Source organism: Vicugna pacos, chromosome 23 (genome assembly GCF_048564905.1).
Source record: "Vicugna pacos chromosome 23, VicPac4, whole genome shotgun sequence".
NCBI classification, from domain to species: Eukaryota; Metazoa; Chordata; class Mammalia; order Artiodactyla; family Camelidae; genus Vicugna; species Vicugna pacos.
Window position 1 is genome coordinate 1,639,471 of NC_133009.1, and position 21,009 is coordinate 1,660,479.

General features: G+C 39.9%; 1 long non-coding RNA gene across 1 annotated transcript in view; it reads right to left on the reverse strand.

Annotated features, from left to right (window-relative positions):
- The window catches only part of LOC140688674 (uncharacterized), a 55,511-nt gene that overhangs the window by 24,110 nt on the left and 10,392 nt on the right, over nucleotides 1–21,009 (reverse strand). Inside the window, exons 2-4 of the long non-coding RNA XR_012063376.1 lie at nucleotides 9,102–9,291; nucleotides 8,457–8,547; nucleotides 6,416–6,639 (exon numbers count right to left, since the gene is read on the reverse strand). This is a non-coding gene — a long non-coding RNA (uncharacterized lncRNA). The remainder of the gene's footprint in view (nucleotides 1–6,415; nucleotides 6,640–8,456; nucleotides 8,548–9,101; nucleotides 9,292–21,009) is intronic.

The window sequence follows — 21,009 nt, forward strand, 5'->3', positions numbered from 1 at the left end:
GACAAGCAAGGTGGCCCACGCAAGCAGGAGGGGCACTTTGCTTGAGAAATCCCATCTCCGATGGGAGCAAGAGGGGCTGGTGGGGTTGTGTGAACCTGTAAATTCTCACTGAAACACTCCTGCATACATTCAAGTGATACAATTAACAGTAGCAGGCTATTTAACAAAATTTCAATTGTCAGTGTTAATAATACAATTTCTTTCCTCTTGTCCCCTGCACTCTGACATGGGCTTAGGATCTCTCACACCTGCAGCTCTGATGCAATAGTTGTGAAGTTATTTTACTTTGCTGCAAGTGTTTCCACTCCCCGTGTCGCTGTGACTGTCGTGTCTTAACACAGTCAGATGTCTTCCTGGATCTCTCCCTGAGTTCCTTGCTCCTGCTTCTCAGATCCTGAGATAAAGAACAGGTGAAGGCACATGACTAGAAAAGGCACTGTGGACTTGACCAAAGTCCTCAGTGACCCCCTAGGTGATTGCTGCCCACTCCTTACCTTTGATTCTCAAGGTTCTGCCCAGGGTGACACCCAGACAGGAGAGAGTCTTGGGCCCAATTAAAAGCTGTGTGGTTTGGTTGCGGGGACAGGTGCAGGAGCTGGTTCCGGAGCCGGGCCCCTCACCACCTCTGCTCCTCTGTCTACCGAGGCCCCACTGCCAGGCCCCCAGTCTCCCTGATTTTCTGTCCTTCTCATCTACTCTACTCCAAGCGCTTTTCCTCTTCCTTTTTTCCCTGATTATCCCCAGCTGGGGTGATTTTTCCATCACAGTATCTGAAAAAATTTCCTGCAGCTGAAAAAGAGGTCTCCAGATGTCAATGCCAATATGCTGGTTCTTGAAGAGAGCCCCTGGTTAGGGGGACTCTCACCAACAGTCACCAGGATTCAGACATGTTGCAGGTCGACCACCCCCAATAAGAGTTTGCTGTGACCCCAAGGCACGCACAGCATCCCTGCTCACAAAACTGTAGTTGGCCCACTCATCCATTATTAAGAAGCAAAAAGAAAAAAATTACTCATGTTTCTTACTGAAATTATTTATGAGGTGGAAAAAGAAATTGTAATACAAAAGAACAAATTTGACTCCATGTTAGATGCGTTCATTTCGCTTTAAACCTGTACCATGTTTTCTGGGCTGAGACTTGCTATCTCTGCACCTTTTTTGAAAGGAAGTTGCCTTTAGCCTGAAATATACAGGAGAGCCTATTCTCTGGGCTCTGATCTTTAAGGATGTTAGCTCTTCTACACTTACGTAGAGATGGCAAGTTGCAAAATAGAGAATAACTTTTGTTTTTTTTTTTTGGAGGTTTTACGGGGACACTATGATTTGACCCACATGGACAGCTGCAAGAACAAAGGATTTCAAGGAGAAACAATTCGTACAGGAAGAAGTTTGCAACAACCAACCACACCCCCGCCGCTTTTTACTGTAAAAGGAGACTGAATTCTGACTTGGGGAAGAGAGATCTCCTGGATAACAGTATGCCATCTTCTGGGTCTGCCAGCTTTTCAAATAAACTCACTATTCCTTACTCCAAAATCTCATCTCCCATTTTTTGGCCTGTCATGCTGCAAGCAGAACGAGTTTGGACTTGGTAAAAAAATGACTGCATTGGAGGTAGTATGTCTCCACAGTTTCCTCATTTCCAGTATGTCATAACCTATCAATTTTATATGCTGTTTAACAACATGATCAAAAAACCTATTATACAGAATTGATTCCACGGAAATAAAATTATTTCTACTCCTTCAAACCTTATTTTCTTCTATTTTATTTTGTTGCTTATTGAAAAGAAAATAAAAGTAAAATCATTTTATTTCACGTATTTTTTATAGCTACATATTGTAAATACTAATAAGACTTAAGTTGCAATAAAAATTGTTCATATATTAGTATAAAGATATATACACAATTAATGCAGATTAGGAAAGGAGTTGATATTTACTAAAAATCCACTGCACATCCATTCTTTTACAAGCATATCCTGGAATATAAGCTCTGTTATCCAGGGGTCCCCCACCCCCATTCTCACTGCCGAGTCCCTAAGTAATCAACTACCAAAGCACCAGCATAGAACCACGTGATCACTATTTTAGGTATAAATGAGAGAATTAGCTCATTCAATTCTAAATCAGAAATCTTTAAATACATACTGAACTTATTTACAGATAAAGAAAATTGGACACAAAAAAGAACAGTTTCTCCCCCACGTCACAAAGATAACAACTGGTAAAGGCAAGATTTGAACTCATCTGCCTGATTTCAAAAACAAAGGTGGAAAACCCTTCAACTGTGGAGGGTCCAGCAGCACAGTGTATCACCCTATCTTTGTTCAGATCTAGCTTTAGACAGCCTGAGACAGCACCCCATTCCTATGGAGCTCGAGGGCAAATGATAATAATAAGGATTTTATATTAAGTAGTTTCTTAGTTCTCATTTATATAAAGTGTCAGCAGGTCAACAGAAAACTCTGGGAAATATGAGTGGGTCCATAGCTTTTTGCTGTCAGGACAGAGTGACCTTCCCATGAGAGGCCTCATGGACATAAACTAAAGGCAGCTGAGCAATGAAAAGTAGCAAGACCCTGGAACTCAAGCAAGAAGGATCCCTGCCATCCCCTGCCCAGTTGCCTCTTCACCCGCGTGGACACGATGGCAGAAGACCCAGGTTCTTGTCCAAGTTACACCATCATGGATTCTCACCCATAAATAGTTATGACTCCATGCTCTCTTAAGTAATTTCCAACTCAAATATGATGACACCAATATCTCACCAGAATCTCTATGTCTCCACTTTCTCTCTTCTATTAGGAGACTATATCTATGGCCACAAAACAGAAATCCAATTAAAACACCATGCACGAAGCCTGGTGAAAGTCTGCATAAAGAGACATTGTCCTCACGCTCAGTGAATGAAAACTCAGAAAAAGTAGTCCTTTTCCCTCTGCAAGTGGGAGGTAGGCTGATTATGTGTGTGTGTGTGTGTGTGTAAATCAAATATAATCAAGTCTGGGATGTGTACAGATTTTTTTTAATGTCACTGTCATTTCATGGGGATGAGCCAACATTTAAAGTAATTTGAGTCTAGTGTTCTGAGAGTCTCAGTCTCTTTTGGTGGAGGAGGGGAAAGGGAAAAGGAAAGAAGGAAAGAGTTAAATGAAGCAAAGGAGAAAGAATACTGCTAGGGAAAGGCAAGACATTAATTTTGCTCCTACTTGCATCACACACAAATTAGGGACTGGCTTTCCCCAAGTTTTGTCTAGCACTGAGTTGCAGAAGAAGAGGCGACAGCCCATTTCTCACTGAGATTGTGACTATACGTGGGATCTTATAGACACAAATTATTTACCCTGATCAAACACTCTAGCAGCAGGCCGTAATTCTCCTATTTTGAGAGACAAGAAAACAGGAATTGAAAGAGGGTATATAACTTGACAAAAGTCAGAGGACCAATAAACTAAAGAGGATGAATTCATACTCAGATCTGAATGCAGAGTCTGATCTTCCCACTCCCAGGGCTCGAGAATCCTTAACATACAGGCTCCCCAGCTCCACTGCATTGTTCCTGGCACCAAGCATTTCTCATGGCGATGGTCTCCAGTTCTCAGACACAGCACTTTTTGCAGCCAATAACCTCCATTCGGCCTTGATCATCTACCTGCCTCGCCCACCAGGTTTCACCATAGAGGCAGGAAAGCTGGCTTTCAAGTGCATACAAAACCACCCCTGGTCTGACCTGGGCTCTTCCACGGCTTTTCCAGCGTAAGGCAGCCATAAAACTGCTCACAGTTTGTACCTGAGCCACACTACCGCTCTCCATCTGTCTCCCCACCTATACTACTTAGCTATAACCATTTTGAGAATCTTGGAAACAAATTTTTAAAAACAGAATAGAAAGGATTCTGTAACAATTACTTAATATTTGCAATTTTAAATGACAAGTAACAAAGTGAGTATTTACAAATCGAATCTGCCTTCCTAGGTGTCAGTTTTAATAGTTACAAAATATAATAGCAAAAAATTTTCACTTACAAAATTAACAAAAACATCAACAATAATCTGGAATAAACTCAAAACCAATGCCCATGGAGAAAGTACAGTACTGTACTGAGGGGTAAAGTAAGAGGTGTGAATGTAGAGAGATCAACATATTTTATGGAGGAAAGCAGTTTTGTAAAGATGTACTTTTTCCTAAAGGTAATTCAAAACTTACTAAAAAATCCTATGATAACCCTTATCTGTTTTTTCTTAAGTTTAAAAATGTATTTTAGAATTCTTCAGGAGTAATAAAGTCATAATACTAGCCAAGAAAATTAGGGATGGAAGAAAGAATCAAAAAATCGCACTGTCAGACATTAAATGTTTACAATATGTTAAATATAGCACTGGAGGAAGAAAGTAAGATTGACAGAAATAAACCATGAGCTCAAAAAGAGACTGTAGTATACATAAGTATTTTGTACAGGTGGGATTTCAAATCAAAGAGCAAAGTTTGAATTCAATAATAGTCCTGGGACAATCAGAGAATCACCTGGAAAAAACAAATTCTTTTCCGGTCATAATGACCCTAATAAAAATTACAGAAAGTGATGTAAATATTAGAAAGTACTAATAACAGCAAATACAACCCTTTGCTCATATTAATTCAACTTCTCCTCACTATGACAAGTACTATTATCATCTCCATCTTAGAGATTAAAAAAACCTACAGAAGAGATTTATACCATTATAAGACAGTGTTTCTAAGAATAATATCAAGGATAAACCCAAAAAGAATACATTTACTATCTTTAGTTTATTTTGGGCCAAAACAAAATAAACCTACTGAACAAAATGAAAGGCAAGAAATGACAAGAAGAAGCTCTGTGATACATGTTGATGAAGACCAGGGGTTAATATTGATAACATACAAAGAGCTGTCACAAAGGAACAAGAAATTCCCTCATTTAAATGTTTGCAAAGGACAAAGGGATCATTCACTTTTTGAGAATCAGATGGCTAATGAGTGAAAAATGCTCAATACTTCACTGGTCATCAAATGCAAACTAAAACAATGAAAAAGCACTTTGGCTCATCATATTGCCAAATATTTTTCAAAGATATTCTAGCTAGTGTCCATCTGTGGGAGAAAAAACTGTGAGAGATCTTTTTGGAGGACGACGTGTCAATGGATATGTAAACTCTGAAAAATGTGTGTACACACAGACTCAACTCCACTTTTAAGAATCGTTTCGTATAGAAACAAAATCAGTTCAAAAAGATGTACTCATCAGAGCATTTACACAGCACTGTATACAATGGTGGGAAGAAAAGCTGAAGTGAAATCATATCCAGCGATAGAGCATTGGTTACATAAGTAATTCTACTTCTTTTCATTCCCCACTGTAGAAGGAATTTCTTGAGTCACTTGAAAGGAGCCTGTGATGTATGTAATTGTCACATCCACGGACTAAATTTTCAGAATCCTTAACTAAAGGAATACTTATACAAGATCACAGGAATGTTTGTACAAGAAGGATGCCAGTCAAACATCCTTTCTGACAGTGGAAATTGGAGAAAACTTAAATGTCCACCATCAAGACAATGATGCTGTAAATGAAGGCGAGCTGTGGGCACTAAGGGGCCGGCGTTTCGGCGTGGCCCAAGGCCTTGTCCACAGTACACTCCCACCAAAGTTGTCCTTAAACAAGAGACCAAACCTGCACATCAGGAGACCCCTCTATCTGAAAGGACCGGGTGAGTCTGGAGTGGGAGGACGTCTATGATATACACTTGAGTGAATAAACCGAGCTGCAGAATACATATAGTATGGCCTTATTTTTCAATAAAGTATATATACACACACATATACATAGATTTCTCATATACGCATCTGTATGTATGTGTGTATATATATATAACATAGGCATAAAGTTCATGATATACATACTCCACATTGTCAGCAGTTTCTACTTTCAGGAAAAAAGGGGAAGGGATGTAGCTGTCTTTCGGTACAACCACAGTTCTCTTTTTAGTATATCAGTTAAGTATACTTGGAATTTAAAAGTTTATTTAATTCCGAAATAAAATGCATGATGCCTCCACAAGACAGAATGCTATACTGGTCATTAAAAATCATGCCAGGGGAGATAGAATATTGTAGAAAAACGTGTAATAAGCCAAATGGAAAATGGAGGTCTCCACATAGTAATCAGGCATAGAGTGCTCGCTGGTTTTTATGACAGAGGTAATACACACTGATGAAAAGAACAGAAAATAGATGTTAAAATGTTTATTATTATCTCTGAGTAGTCGGACCAGGATAGACACTTTTGCCCCTTTTTTCAGACTCTTATATTAAATACACATTATTTTTCACCTGGAAAAAGCATTTTTAGATGTCTAGTAAAACACATTGAAAAAAATGCACGAGTACTTACCGAAACAAATAACTAGGAGACACCGCAGCAGCGTCACACAATGTAGAACGGCGATCCTGAATAACACAGCACAGTTACATAAGGACCCACAAAGTGAGAGCACCTGCTGTAACAGGGCATGGCCCCCTTCTATTTGTCAGTTGTGTCTTCAGGGCTGAGGCAGTTCTGAGCACGGCCAGTGTCAGTGCTGGTGTCTGGATGGATGCCACTGGAGGTGAGGGCACCTGCAAGCCGAGAGGAAGAACAGAAATCATCCTCTGCTTTTGCTGTCTTGTTTCATTGTTACTTTAAAAGAGAGGCGTAAATAAGATAAAGAATCTTCCCTACTGAAATTTCAGTAATGAAACCGGTTTTAAAGTGTTCACAACTTATATTCTGCCTATAACTGTCTTTTCAACAAAGCATCATATCTATTAAATGTTAATTAACTCAGTTAATTAACTACCTGTTGAAACCTTTTAAAGAACATGAAATGTACTATGTAAAAACACCACGTCTGCAGTGACTAGCCCAGCTGTCTTGATGGCAGTGCAGTCAACCCCCACCATCCCGCGGCCATGAGCTCCTGATGCTGGTAAGAGAGCACGCTGCCACCTCAGATAGAGAGGCACGGTGAAACCATTTTCTGAAATCTACAGCACTGACAAAACATAACTGACAATTCCCAGGCTCCTTTGAGGCTGTCATTTTCGGTTTCTGGCCAACACCCGTCAATGAGCAGAACCATCCCATTCCCGAGCCATGGGACTCACGTGGGAAGCAGTTTTGGAGAAATTTCCAGGTATAGAATGTAACCAACTATACGTAGAACTCTCACAAAAGAAAAGATGCAATACTCTGGTTTTGGAAGACACTCAAAATATTCTCCTAAGCATTAGTAGATGGAAAGGCTGGGCTTCTCCTCAGCCACTTATTTATTTCACAGCCAGTTAGCATCTCCCACAAACCCTGTTTCCCTGTGTCTGCAGGGAGACTGAGGCACACTGCTTCTGTCGATCTTATAAGTCACAGGGCAGAGGTGTGTGTCTCACGCCTGTAACCCTCACACAGGGTCACTTCCTAGCCTCACTGTCTGAACTTGGCCCCATTTTCTCACCTGTTTATTTTGGTATCTGTTCTTCTGTAAGCTGCCTGAAATGCATTTTGGAACAAGTCAGAAGAATCAGTGGGTAGATAAATGGACAGATGGAAAGGTGAACAAAAGAAGAAAGAAAAGGGGAACAAAAAAAATTTCCTATGTAAAACCCTCTTGTAGTCAGGGAAGAAAACCACCATGGAGAATTGTGAAGAGGCAGGTAGCTTAGGACTGTCTCCTGGATTCCATGAAAAGTCACACCAAGAGATGAGAGGGTAGCATTATAAATAGTAAAAAAAAAAAAAGCATGAATGGTTGAAAAATATATCTACAATATGTACTTTATAAAGAATAGATTCAAATCAGCAGGGCCCAATAACACAATCATTGGGTATTCACTGAAGTGAGAATCCCATCTCCAAACCACAAGGCATCCCTTCGGAGCAGAGAGTCAACACGGGGCGGTCATAAAACCGTCACCACAAAAGCTATGCCATCCTGCACTTACGAGGAACGAGCAGCTGTGCTCGGGCTGCCCACGCGCGTCATTTACGCCCCACAGAACCTCTACGGGGGGGGACGCCTAGCGAGCCCCGTCTCTGCAGGACAGAAAACAAGTCCGGGAGAGGCTAAGCCGACCTACCAGTTCTCCATCTCACAGGACTGGTCACTCCAGAACTGGACTCGAACTCGGAACCACGTTTGTAACCACAATACTATCATAATTTATGTGCTTTTTGTGTGTATAATACATTTGTTTCTGGCATGAAAGGATATTTAATTAATGTTCGGTTGTTTTGTCTATATCATTAGCTCACAATTTTTATATTTTTGAACTGTACTCTTTTCCCCTGGAGAATGAACGGAAAGAGCAGGGGTCAGAATGAGGTGGGGCTCCATTCTTTATCTGTTACCTCATCTCATCCAAGTCCCCAACCAGGGAGAAGGAGCAAATGTTCTCTTCACCTTTTAAAGAGAGGTTTCCAGTGATGGTGACTTACTCAACTCCAAAACCAAGGCTGGAGAAAGGCACATGCAGCAACCAGAGCAGTATCACCTGTAGGAAGGCAAAAAGAGCTCAGGGGAGGGCTCAGGGTGTCAGCCTGATTTAATTTCATTTGATTAAAGAATACCACAGTCTAAAAATACTAGCATGCAATGGATTTGCCCTTTCTTGACATCTAAAACGTTTCCACAGCCCACATGTAACATTATCGTGAACTAGTGAAAGGAAGAGCCCACAGACAGGGAAAATCAATGCCACAGACAGGCTGAAACACAGGCTGGAGGAAAGGAAGAGAAAGGGCATAGTTAAGAAGAGGGGAAAGGCTGGGAAAAAGACATCATCACAAGGACTCTCAAGCATCATCCAACAATCATATAATCATTCATTCAAGAGAGAGTTACTGACGTCCTATTTTGTGCAAGATTTTACAGCGGGCAAAGAAACCGCAGCGTCCATGGTGACAGCAAGTGGCGGGGCTATAATACAATTCTGATCCCGGTACCTTGCACACTTTTACTCAGTATAAAGGCAAAAAATAAAAAATAAAATAATACTATGTAAACTCTACGCATTTTTTGAAAAAAAATTAAAAAAGACCTAAATACCTGGACAGACAGACACACCACGCACATTCCTGGAACAAATGACAGCGCTCTTGTGATGGCAGTGCTCCCCAGAGCGATCCGTATACTCAACGTGGTCTCGATCACAATCCCAGTGGGCTCCTCCGCAGTAACTGACTAGCTGCTGCTACAATTCATATGGGAATTCGAGGGTCTCAGTAACTACAACGTACTTGAAAAAGAAGAACAACGTGAGAGGACTTGTAATTCTCAATTTCAAACCTTACAACTGTATCTCCAGGTGAGATTAGAGGCCATTTTTAAGTTATTACTGAGTTTATCCTTATTTTCTAAATTCTGTAGCATGAATATATCTGTTAGAATAAGAAAAATAAAAAGTAAGCTATATTTTAAAACATGCACACCGATTCATTCATTGAGAAAAAAATTTTAACTATAAAGAGGTCAACACATATCTATCTAGTGAAAAAGGACTACTTAAAAACAAGTGTGCATATACAATTTTCATAATTTGAAAACTGAAAAGCACAAACACAAGTTTCTAGGGAGACCGGTGAAACATACTAATAGTTATTTTCAAAACTTCAAATTTAACAATGAAATCTCAAGAAAGGCAAAATCCTAATTGGCAGCCAACTGCAAACACATGGAGAGCGAAGGCCTAGATATCACAGATCCTTTAACTCTGTTACTAACTCAATAGGAAAGGAAATTCCTCACTGAGGGGACAGTGGAATCCCATGCATAAGACAGGATACACAGTACAAACTGCAATATTATGGGGAGTGAATTTCTTAGAAGAATTCTAAAGTTACAAAATTGCTGAAAATGTATAAAAACACTGTCAGACAGATTAAAACACACAGTCATATATATTATATTGAAACATATGAAGTCTGCTCCCATGTTGCATAGAAATACAAACATATTAGCTCATTTATAGGCACTGATTACTTTGTCACAGTTTGAATATTTCAACTAAAACAAATAATCAATACTACAGTCCTCTTGTCAAAGCTACATGATAAGTTATTCTGCTAAGTAACCATAAAGTGTCTAAGATAGATCTAAAATTAGTGAAAATGATCTTTGTATGGTTCCTTGAATTCTTCTCAAAATTCCAAGCTTAATTTTAAAATAGATCTGAGCAGTATTTCTATATTATCTTTTCCCTTGGGAAATGAACAACACAGTCTGTGCTCAAAATTCTGTCCTGACAATGATTCACGAGCACCGTATCCTCACAAATCTGCTGGACAGAAAGGCACTATCCAGACACTGTGATCAAACCAATGAAACACAAGGAAGACAGTGACCCTAGCCTGGAGGGCTTATAGTCTGTGTCAACACCGGAGTTTTTATTTGATTGGTTTGATTGGGTAGCAAAATAAAATCAATCAAACACTTTCTTCTTTGAGCATTCTGTAAGTCATGACTGTTTTAAGTGTCAAGAGCAGGAAAGACTTAAGCATGACTTGATTAGGTCAACTAGCAACAATCATCACTGGAGAGTGAGTAATAAAGAAATTATCTGACAACAATGCTTCTGCCTACATGAGACCTAAAATAAATCTACACTGATTTCTGAAAGGAAAATGAGGAGATGTGGTCCCCAATGAGGAAACAAACTAACAAGAAATCAAAAAAGGAAAGACGTTTTCATTAACGACTCCAGGCAGTAGTGGAGCATGGTGGTGAAGAGCACAGATGCTGGGGACAAACATGAGGGTCTGAACTCCCACAGCACTGGGTAGCTGTGACACTGATATTTCAGTGAAATTTTCTGCATCTCAGTCTCCTATCCATAGACTGGTGACAGCAACCTCACCCATCTCCTAGAACGGTCCTACGAATTATGTTATTTTATATATACAAGTTTAAATAAAATAACTCAGATTTTAAATAATACCCCAAAAGCACAAGGAACAAAGAAAACAGAGATAAATTGGAGTTCAACAAAATTTAGAAATTTGCTTCAAAGAGCACCATCCATAAAGTGAAAAAACAACACACAGGAGAAAATTTTTCAAATCATTTATCTGATTAGGAATTTGTATCTCCAAATGTAAAAAAAACAAAAACAAAAACAAAAAATCCCAAAAAACTCCTACATCTCAACACTAAAAAGGCAACTCAATTAAAAGGTGAATAAAGGATCTGAAAATGTATTATTCAAGGAAAATATACAAATGGCCAATAAGCACAATGAAACGATGTTCAATATCATTAGCTGTAAGGGAAATGAAGTCAAAACAACTAGGAGAAACCGCTTCACACTCACTACAATAGGTTATAAGAAAAAAAAAGAGTAACAAGCACTAATGAGGACACAGAGGGAGCGGAGCTCGCAGCCCTTGCTGGTGAGGACATAACACAGCGTGGCCACTTTGGAAAACAGCCTGGTAGGTCCTCAGAGAGTTGAACATTTGGTTTCTGAATGACCCAGCAATTCTGCTGTCTGGGCACACACGTAAGAGAACTGAAAACAAATGTACACATAAAAACTCCTAAAGGAATATTCACGGCAACACTACTCATCACAGCCAAAAAGCAGCAACAACCCAAATGCCTATCACGTGGTGAATGGGTAAACAGTGGGGCCCAGCCATACAGTGGAATAGTATTCAGCAATAGCAAAGCATAGAGTACTGACCCAGGCCACAACGTGGACAAACATTGAAAACGTTACTCAGTGTGGAAGAAGTCAGTCACAATAGACGGTTCCACTTACAAGAAGTGACTGGGTTTACATGAAATGTCCAGCACAGGCAAACCCACAGAGAAAGAAGAGTGGCTCCTTGGGGCTAGGGGAGGATGGGGAAGATGGGAATGACTGCTTATACATACGGGGCTTCCTGTTGGGGGGATGAAAATATTCTAAGATTGACTGCGAGGCACAATTCTGGGCATAGAGTAAAAACCACTGTACACTTAAATGGGTGAATTGTATTAAAACTTTTAAGAAAAAAAGCACCTCGGGCCAGTACATTCCATAGTAATGCAAATTGCTAACTTTTGTTAGAGGAAGAGGAAACTGCCCTCAGCATGAAAGCACGAGATCAGCAAATGTGAGTTAACCGGAATTGGACAAGAGCATTTCACTTGAAACAGTTGCTGAGTGTACACGAAATATTCAGAAATACGAAAATCAGTTTGACATCACGAAGAAGCATTCTGCTTCAAATGCAGATCAAGTATTGGGCAAGCCCAACAGCTACAAAAGTACAGAGAAGAAACTTGTTTCTTAAAACAAGCACCAGAGCCAACAAGGAAATCGTGGTGAGGAAAGCAGGCAGCCGAAAATCTGGAACAGTTTGCTACAAATAATTTCTCCACTGAAAATTTAAAAATAAAATGAAACTGATGAAATGCTCTGTTGACCTCACGTGAATGGGCTTCCTCCGGTGCTCGACTGTTGGGTAACCCAGATTGAAAGTCTCAGGGAATCAGCATGGCTCCTGGGAGTCCCCAAAGGACTGCCCACCAGCACTCTGACCACCATCAAATCTGCCAGCGTTATACAGAGAAAAGACCAACTTCTGAAAGGCACAGGAAATGTTGACAAGGGAAGAAAAGGCTGCAGTCAGTCCTGGGACAGAGGCCCTCTGAGCAGAGGCCAGAAGGCTGCAGGTGAACTGCAGTGGCCCTGGGGCAGGAAGGGACCACTAGGGAGCAGATCTCAATTCTCTTCTCTCTCTCCATTTGGTAGGAGAGATAAAGCCTGCATCGTTCTCACCTGGAACTGTGGGTTCTGGCTGGCAGAAGTCTTACCCATACGGAATGATTATTCAAGACTCTGTGGAAAAAGTCAAGAAATCGAGAGGGAGTAGGGAGCGAACTCCAAGAGCCTCTCAAATGCTCCCATATTTATTGTGTATAATCAAAGGAAAAATTCAGTAACAGTTGTGTGATAGTAAGGAGGAACTTCGGGAAAGACAGGGTGAGGCAGAGATTGTAGAATACACAATGAGTAAAAAGGATTAGTTTAATTTTAAGGAAGTAATGGGGTGAAGGGAACAAGATACATTTTTAGATATGTGAATTACAAAGCAGACCACCAGACCAGCCAGGCCTTGTTTTGGGGATAATAGACTTTCTTACAGCACACAAGCCAAGCGTTTATAGCTGAGGGCCTTGGTCCTTGCTTTGCAGCCAGCAGAGTGCTATCTAAAACTTCAACTATGCAAGCAAAGCATTGTCTCTGCTTTTTAAGGCAAGGAGACTGGAGTGAGGATGCATAGGAACTTGCTTGCTAAGCAGTTTCTAAGCATATTTTTCTCTTCTTAAAGTTCACAGGTGGCTGGGGTGTGTTACAATTTGTTAACGCAATCATGGGCTCCCACATGGAACCATTATGGAGGACAGACTAGGATGACAAATCCTGGCTGTCGGTCTTTTCCTGCCAGCTGCAGCCACTCTAGCAGGGACTAGACACATCCGTGAATAACGATCCTACAGAACCACCCACACTCTTTAACTCCTGGTGCTTGAAACTTGATAGTAGCTCTACACAACTTACCGAAGAAAACTTTCAGAAATAAAAGTTATTACAATCCCTTTATATCTCATAATATTACTGATTTTTCTGATTGCTCTAAGCTGTTTCTACTTAGTAAAGCACCTAATTCTGCAGGTGAATTCAGTAATTCCCATTGGGCATATCTTGCCAGCTTGGGCTCACTAACTTCTATTGGTCAAATACAGATAAACTTAATTGATTTCCTTGTTTATCAATTTCAGCCGGGAGGAGATGGAGTGTCACTCTGTTCCTCAGCCCAACCGCAACACTTTTCTCATCAACTCAGGTCTCCTGAAAACAAAACAAAGCATTTGTTTCCCTTCCAATCTTTCCACAAACCCAACAGAAAACATCAGCCTGGAGAAAGAATTCAACACAAATGTTAAAACAAAAATCTATAAACCTGAAGCAACTCCATCTCCGAATCATGATACACAATGACATGAGAGTAAGTGTGTCAGGCACAAAGCATGCGGGAGCCTGACTACCTGATTTCTATTCTTCAAAGGAAGGAAGGTTTTCGTATTTTTTATTATAATTCTTTGTCATTGTTTCTGATTATGCCAAAAAATAGTTTATGAAGTAATTATGCACTGAAATAACAGACATTTATTGTATAAATTACAGAAGGCATTCAGAGGGGTAGGAAAACCCACCTCTGTAAAAAATACAAAATTTCTTCCCCTGTTAAGAACACGTATACAAAATACAACAGAGAATTCAAATTCTTGTGGAGAGGAGCAAAAGTCACAGAACCAAAGCAAAGTCATTACAATGAGTCAATTCAAAATTCACTGGACAAACATGTTCAATGCATTCAAATAATATTAAAGGCACACTGCTAACCATTCACTTAATGATCTGCAGGCTAGAGGAAGAATTTCCCTCTTTAACAGACAAAAGAAATCAATAGGGAGCCCCCAAAAACAAGGACCAAATAACAATCAGGTTTTTTACAGTTCTGATAAATCAGCATGTTCTAAGGATCAAAATCCAGAAATTTTAAACATTCATTCAAACCACAATGAAACAAGCACGTAAAAAAAAAAAAAAGAAACTAAGCTCATAGATCATGTACATAGATCAAGGAGAATTTCTTGTACCGCTGGAAGAAAGTACAGGCAATAGCCTTTTACTTGAAAAATAAAACTACTTTTAAAGATAACTGCTAAAACACATTTCATCATTCATGTTGCCTTGAAAAATCTGAGGCACTTGTATCTGATCAGAAAAGCAATTCTGAGTAATACTAGGTTAAAATTCAGTGCCAGTTTGCTTTAGAAGAAAAGAGAAATGAAAAGCTACTGTTTCTCATATCCTGCACAAAGTGTGTAGTGCCTCCTTGCCTCTTTCTCCTCCCATTTTCCAAGCTCATGCTCCCCAACCCTTCTGAAACAAGTATGAGAACCTCTTATTCCCAACAATATGCCAAATGACAAACAATATCAATTTATTTGTGTAAATATATGCCTACACCTTGAACTGGAGGAGAAAGGTATCTGAAGTCTATATGGAAATTATTTCTTCCTTCCTGAAATCACACACACAAACGTTCACACAGGCACAGACACTTACCCCTGGATTACTGGGCACTTCACAAGCTTAGTACTTACAACTTCTAGAAGATAACTTTTTAGTTAGTTTAAAATACAAAACTGTCAGCTTTTGAAAGCCTTGATCATCTGCTAAACCATCCAAACACGAAAGAGACCCAATTAGCCTTCTCTGTAGAATGTAATTTCCCTTGATGGCAAAACAGACCCTAAGGATTACTGGATCAAAGATTCATGTTTATCACTACCTATGATCTTTTTTAAGCACATTAACAGATTCAGAAATTATTTCTCAACAACAATTATTCGTATTGAAATAGCATACGTGTTCAATTGTCTATACAGAGACTAGGTACCTTGATGGTGCTTAAGAGCTATTTTGTTTATTGCAATAGTTATTTTCAAGTGCAGACAAGGCAGGTGTGTATTACTCAGTTGTTGAGCACCTGCTTAGGATGCGCAATGTCCTGGCTTTATTCTGCAGTACCTCCAAAAAAATAAATAAAAATAAGTGCATATTTAAAAATAAGAATACAGTTATAAAAAAATGCAGACTAAAACCCACTGCAATCTATGTGCTACAATTATACAAAAAAAAGTGTTTCTATCAAATATTGACTATATGCCAATCACAGAGACAACCACAAGTCACACCTGACAACCATCACGTGTGATTCTCAGCAACCCTACTAAGTAGACACGGAAGAGGAACCCGGCGCTGCGGATGAGGAGACGGAGCTCTGAGGAGCCGGGTACACTGACCGTCCTGCTCCCCGAGACACCACGTCAGCCCAGGGCAAGCGCTGACGGAGCTGCACTGAGGGGACACCCAGCTGCATGGAACCTTGGGGCACTGGGGAGTCCCAGAAAACACTCAAAAGTGTTCAGTGGAAAACCAGCTCAAATATATTACACTGTGCCGCATCTTTTAAAAAGGGAAAATGACTGAGACCTTTTTGATGCCTCCGTGTCCTTTCTGCCATCATCAATTTTTGCATTCTCAGCATGACCAGTGATGAACTGGACCCCAAAGGAACTGCACTCAGATGGAAGAGATTTTAAAGTTATTTTATGAAGTTTGTAAGACTCTGTCTATGCCTCACACAGGCGGTCATCCATCACTTCTCACCTGTGTGGGCGTACCACCTGAAATCACTCCTTTCTGCTTTTTAAAATCCCTTCATCTAATCCAGACTTTTCAACAGCAAAGAAGCAGCTCAACCACAGACACAGGACAGTTTTTCACCAAATGGACTCGAACAGCCCATCAGACAACCTGGAAGCCCTTTCCTTCTATTAAACCCACTTCCAGGTACTTCATCATTTTCTGATTGGTGGACTTGGCCTCTGACTGGCCTACTCAGAGAGCTCCCAGCCTCACATCCAGGGGTGGGAGAGGACCCTGCTGTTGGGGGAAATCAGTGCGGTTGGTGGAAATCCTCCAGCCAGGTCTGCTCGGGTTGAAGTGCCACAACGTGCTCAGAAATTATACCGTCAGCACCCCTGGGCTCCCATGGACTGGTTTCACATTAACCAAACTCATGACACACTGATGAAAGAAAACAAGAAACTTACCTTATTAATGTAACAGAAGATGTGACACTATGAACCAGACTGAAATATCAGAGTTCAACCATGAGTACATTTTCTCCTCCACTGCCCAATCATGGGCAGGCAGTCACATGGCAACCATGGACAGAAGCAGAGCAGGAAGGGATTCTAGATTAACTCAATGGACTAAATTTCTGTTATAAGAACTGATATACTGCCTGGAAAACAATTAACGCCAATCACAGTGCACTTTCCGTGGACAGTGGCCAAGATACGACTATGAGCACCTGTGTAACTCTCCTTTCCCTGTCCTTTCTGGGCTAACTTATGCACAGGGGTACATAGATTCAGGGATACAGGTAACGCTTAACACCCAAAGCCCATCTCTGGGATCCTCAAAACCAGACAGCGAGGGTTTAAATACCAGCTCTGCCACTTACTAGTTCTGTGATTTTGGCCAACTTACTTACCCTCTGTATGCCTCAATTTCCACATTGTAAACCTGAGACAACAATCAAATTTTCCTTACTCGCTTGTTGAGAAGATTGAAGGATTCATTTCTGTAAAACTCTCAGAAAAGAAAGTAGCACACTTTTGGTGCTCAACAAATGTTAAATTAATATCAAAGTGATTTACAAGTCTGCCTTCTAATCATTTATGTGTTTCCTGGCTAGTCTAAGTCACAAAGAAAATCCTTATTTCTACTTTTATAAACTCTTGGGGAGCACACTTCTCTTCTATCTCACCACCTGTTTAAACCACGGGAGGGGGATGCCTCCTAACCACTCCACTGGGCCATGGAGAGTGCTTCTCCCTTCACACCCCTGGCACCTGGCCCACATCTAGCCCTCATCACAGTAACAGACTGAGGTGTGAGTCTGGGAAGACAAGCAGGGCATTTGAAATCCTTCCTTTCCCTCCAGTGTTGGTCACAATTGGGAAGCACTAGGGATGCTCAGTTCCATGGCAGGAAAGCCCTGTGCATGAAGGGGCAGGTCCTCTCAAGGGAAGGCTCGCTGTGGCCCAGAGCTACATGGGACAGCGTGAGTCTCTAATTCTGGGACACAGTGTCATGACATGCATTTCCCACAGCCCTGAATTTCATGGAGAATGTGGCTTCATCAGTAACAAAGAAGACATTTATCGCATGCCTACTTTTTTGTGTCATCTCTCAGTTGGCTGCTGGAGACAACATGTGTATAAGTATTGGATCTCCTTAGGCCCCAACATATATGAAGTAACAAATAATTCTGTGGCTTAACGTTGGGTAAGGATGACTGTGTAACAGTTCTTACTCTGCTGATGCTTAATTATGGGTATAGGAAATATGGAAGCTCCTCAAATATCTTTCATCATAAAACCAGATTTTCTTATTTTCCTGTTTCTTAGTAATTTCCAAAGACTCTCAAATGATGGCTTCACACAAAACAGCAGCTAAAGTTTTTGAGCCCTCTTGACATACCCACTGTGGTAAATTCTTTACATAATTTCTAATTCTCACAATTCTACAAAGCAGATATGAATGTCCCCATCTCACACACGAGGGAAAATCTCAAAACGAACTGACTCAGGCTCACGTGGCTCAGTGGCAGCGCGTGCATGCAAACCCAAGTCAAAAACTACACCCCTTCATAAATGCACCAAATCTCCTACCACCAATTAACACACAGCGGCGGGGTCAATACTCAGGGAACTCAATACACTTTTCAGCTTTAAGGTGCTCCAGAGGCTGCTTCTAGCTCTTTTATAAAATCCCGGCTCACTGGTTTCTAACACTGGAAGACAAGACGAATTTTGCCATTGTTTGCAATGCAAGTCTGAAATGTTCACAGTGACATGACAGAATAAAACTAAGATATAAGCAGAATAATTTTTCCAGGTAGACAGACATAATGGACATTGGGCTATTCTGAAACATTAAGCAAAGGAATCAAAATAAAATAACGTTGTTTAAGCCTTCTTTTACAAACAGGAAAATCAAGACTGTAAGAAAGTGCAACAGCGCCACCTATGGCTAAAAAGACCTTCCAGGTTGCCGGGAAAGATGCAACAAAAAAATTGCCTGTAGGATCAGAAACGAGAATCAGATAACTAAAAGCTTATGTAGCACATACTGCACTTTGCTTCCGGGGAAGGGAGGGGTATTCAGTATTTAATCTGATATTGCTAATACTCCTGAATATAAACAGAAGACATAGGCTCATGGAAACTCATCTTAGAAGAGGAAAGATTCCAGTCCAGCCACTTCATTTTGCAGGAGGGGAAACTGAGACATGGGATCTGTCCTCCTGGTAATCGGCAGCAAAGCTCTCCTAGGTCTCATGTCTTGCACTGTAGCAAAAGCACTGTACTAGGCACTATATTCATAAAAGTCACATTTGTATTTTTCCAACAGTAGGATATCTAAGTATTTTGCAAAGTACTTCTAAAAGAGCCAGGATATCATACAAGTTTATTGAAATACAAAAACATTTATTTACATAATAAAACAGCATGAGCTTTATTCTATTAGAAAAGTGACATGTCAAATCAATATTTTGATATTTTAAACCTGTTAAGAGTACAGGAAAAAAAATCAAAATTTTCTTTAATCGCAAGAGAAGCTTATTCCCTAAAAATGATCAATGTGGATTTTACTAAACTTAATTGATCTGGTCAGAATCCCACGAATTTAAATGTCTGAGTGCATGGTTACATGGCAACATGAATTCTGAGTTGTAACAATACATATTCTGTGTAATTAATCTTCAAGGTCATCTGATTAAGGCAATTTAACTAGTCCCTGTCTCACTAGAATGATACAGATTTCATTAAAACTTCATACTACACTAAAAAAAAATAAATCCTTCTTACTTTAAACCATATTCAAATATATCATATATATATATTGAATATGCATCAGAAATAAGCGAAACTCTTTAGTATTCAGAGTTGATCCTTCTAAAATATCTGTCATTGTGACAGCACACTTTTATTAATCACCTCTTGGGTTCTTTGTATACAAGGCGTCTAACTCTCACAGTCAGACAATTTAAACGATATTACTCAAATTTCACAAATGAGGAAATGTACTTAAGCCATGAAAACAACTTACATTTTCATCAACAGGAAAGAAAAGAGTAAAGATTTTACTTACAATATTCACTGACAATCTTTTCTTCCATATTAAGACTACATAAAGCAATTCACTCTTTGTAAGTATTTCTGTCAATAAGGGCCACTAGAGAAAAACAAGTAACATCATTAACACTGGTTGGACTTTCAAAGCCCACTTCTCTTTTGCACTATAATTATTTTTAATGTTTGGTTTTCAGTGCTTACAGAGCAATAAAATAAAAAAAAATTAACTTTTCATATAATTACCTGAGAATTAAACATTTGTGAAAATGTACAACTTTAATTTATGCCACTCTGTCTCACATTCTCAATGGTGTCTCTCCTTTGAAGGCCTCATCAGGCTGAGATCACTAAAATCGGCCATTTATGGAGCCACAGGAGTAAGGGTAACCACTTAATGGGAGGCTCATTAGAGGAGCAGTTGAGGATGCATTCTGTGCAGCCTGGATTCCAGCACCGAGCTAGCCACCGCCAGCTGCGCGTGATTCGCGACAAGCTGCTCCATCTCTCAATCCCTCAGCTGCAAAAAAGGAGACACTGATACCTACCGTCAAACACCTGCTATGAAGTAAAACACGAGGAAAGCATTTTAGACTTAGGTAGGTGTCCACTCAGAGGGAGTTTGGTCATTATGATGATGAGGATGGCTGTTAGTAAATTAAGCTAGGCCAAACAGGAGAAATCACCTTAAAGTAGAAACATTTTAAGTCAATGAGCATTCCTTTTTGGATGGATTGCAGAATATTCTATTGATTTTTTTAATAAAACAAGTTTTGTCCATTAATTATAGATTTACAGGTTCATGACAAGTCTCCAGATAAAGAATTAGAGGCCTCTAACCTCTGAATACTAAGAAAGTAAAGTTTAATAAAAAATTACGGGGGAGATTATACCTCATTTTGGAGAGTATGTGCTCAGCATGCATGAGGCCCTCAGTTCAGTCCCCATTAATTCCATTTAAAAACTATGATTTTTAAGAAATGGAGAATTAAAGCAAAAAGATGGAGGATTACAGAATTTTTTAGAGACCCATGTCAGATTTTAGATTGGGAAGAAACCATCCATTTCTCAGAAGAAATCTTGAGAACTATGTAAACAGGATCTGAGATGTCTAGTCTTCTAACATTATTCATGAATTCATATTATCAAGTCTTAAAACTACCTGATAACCCACAGTGGTGATACTGAT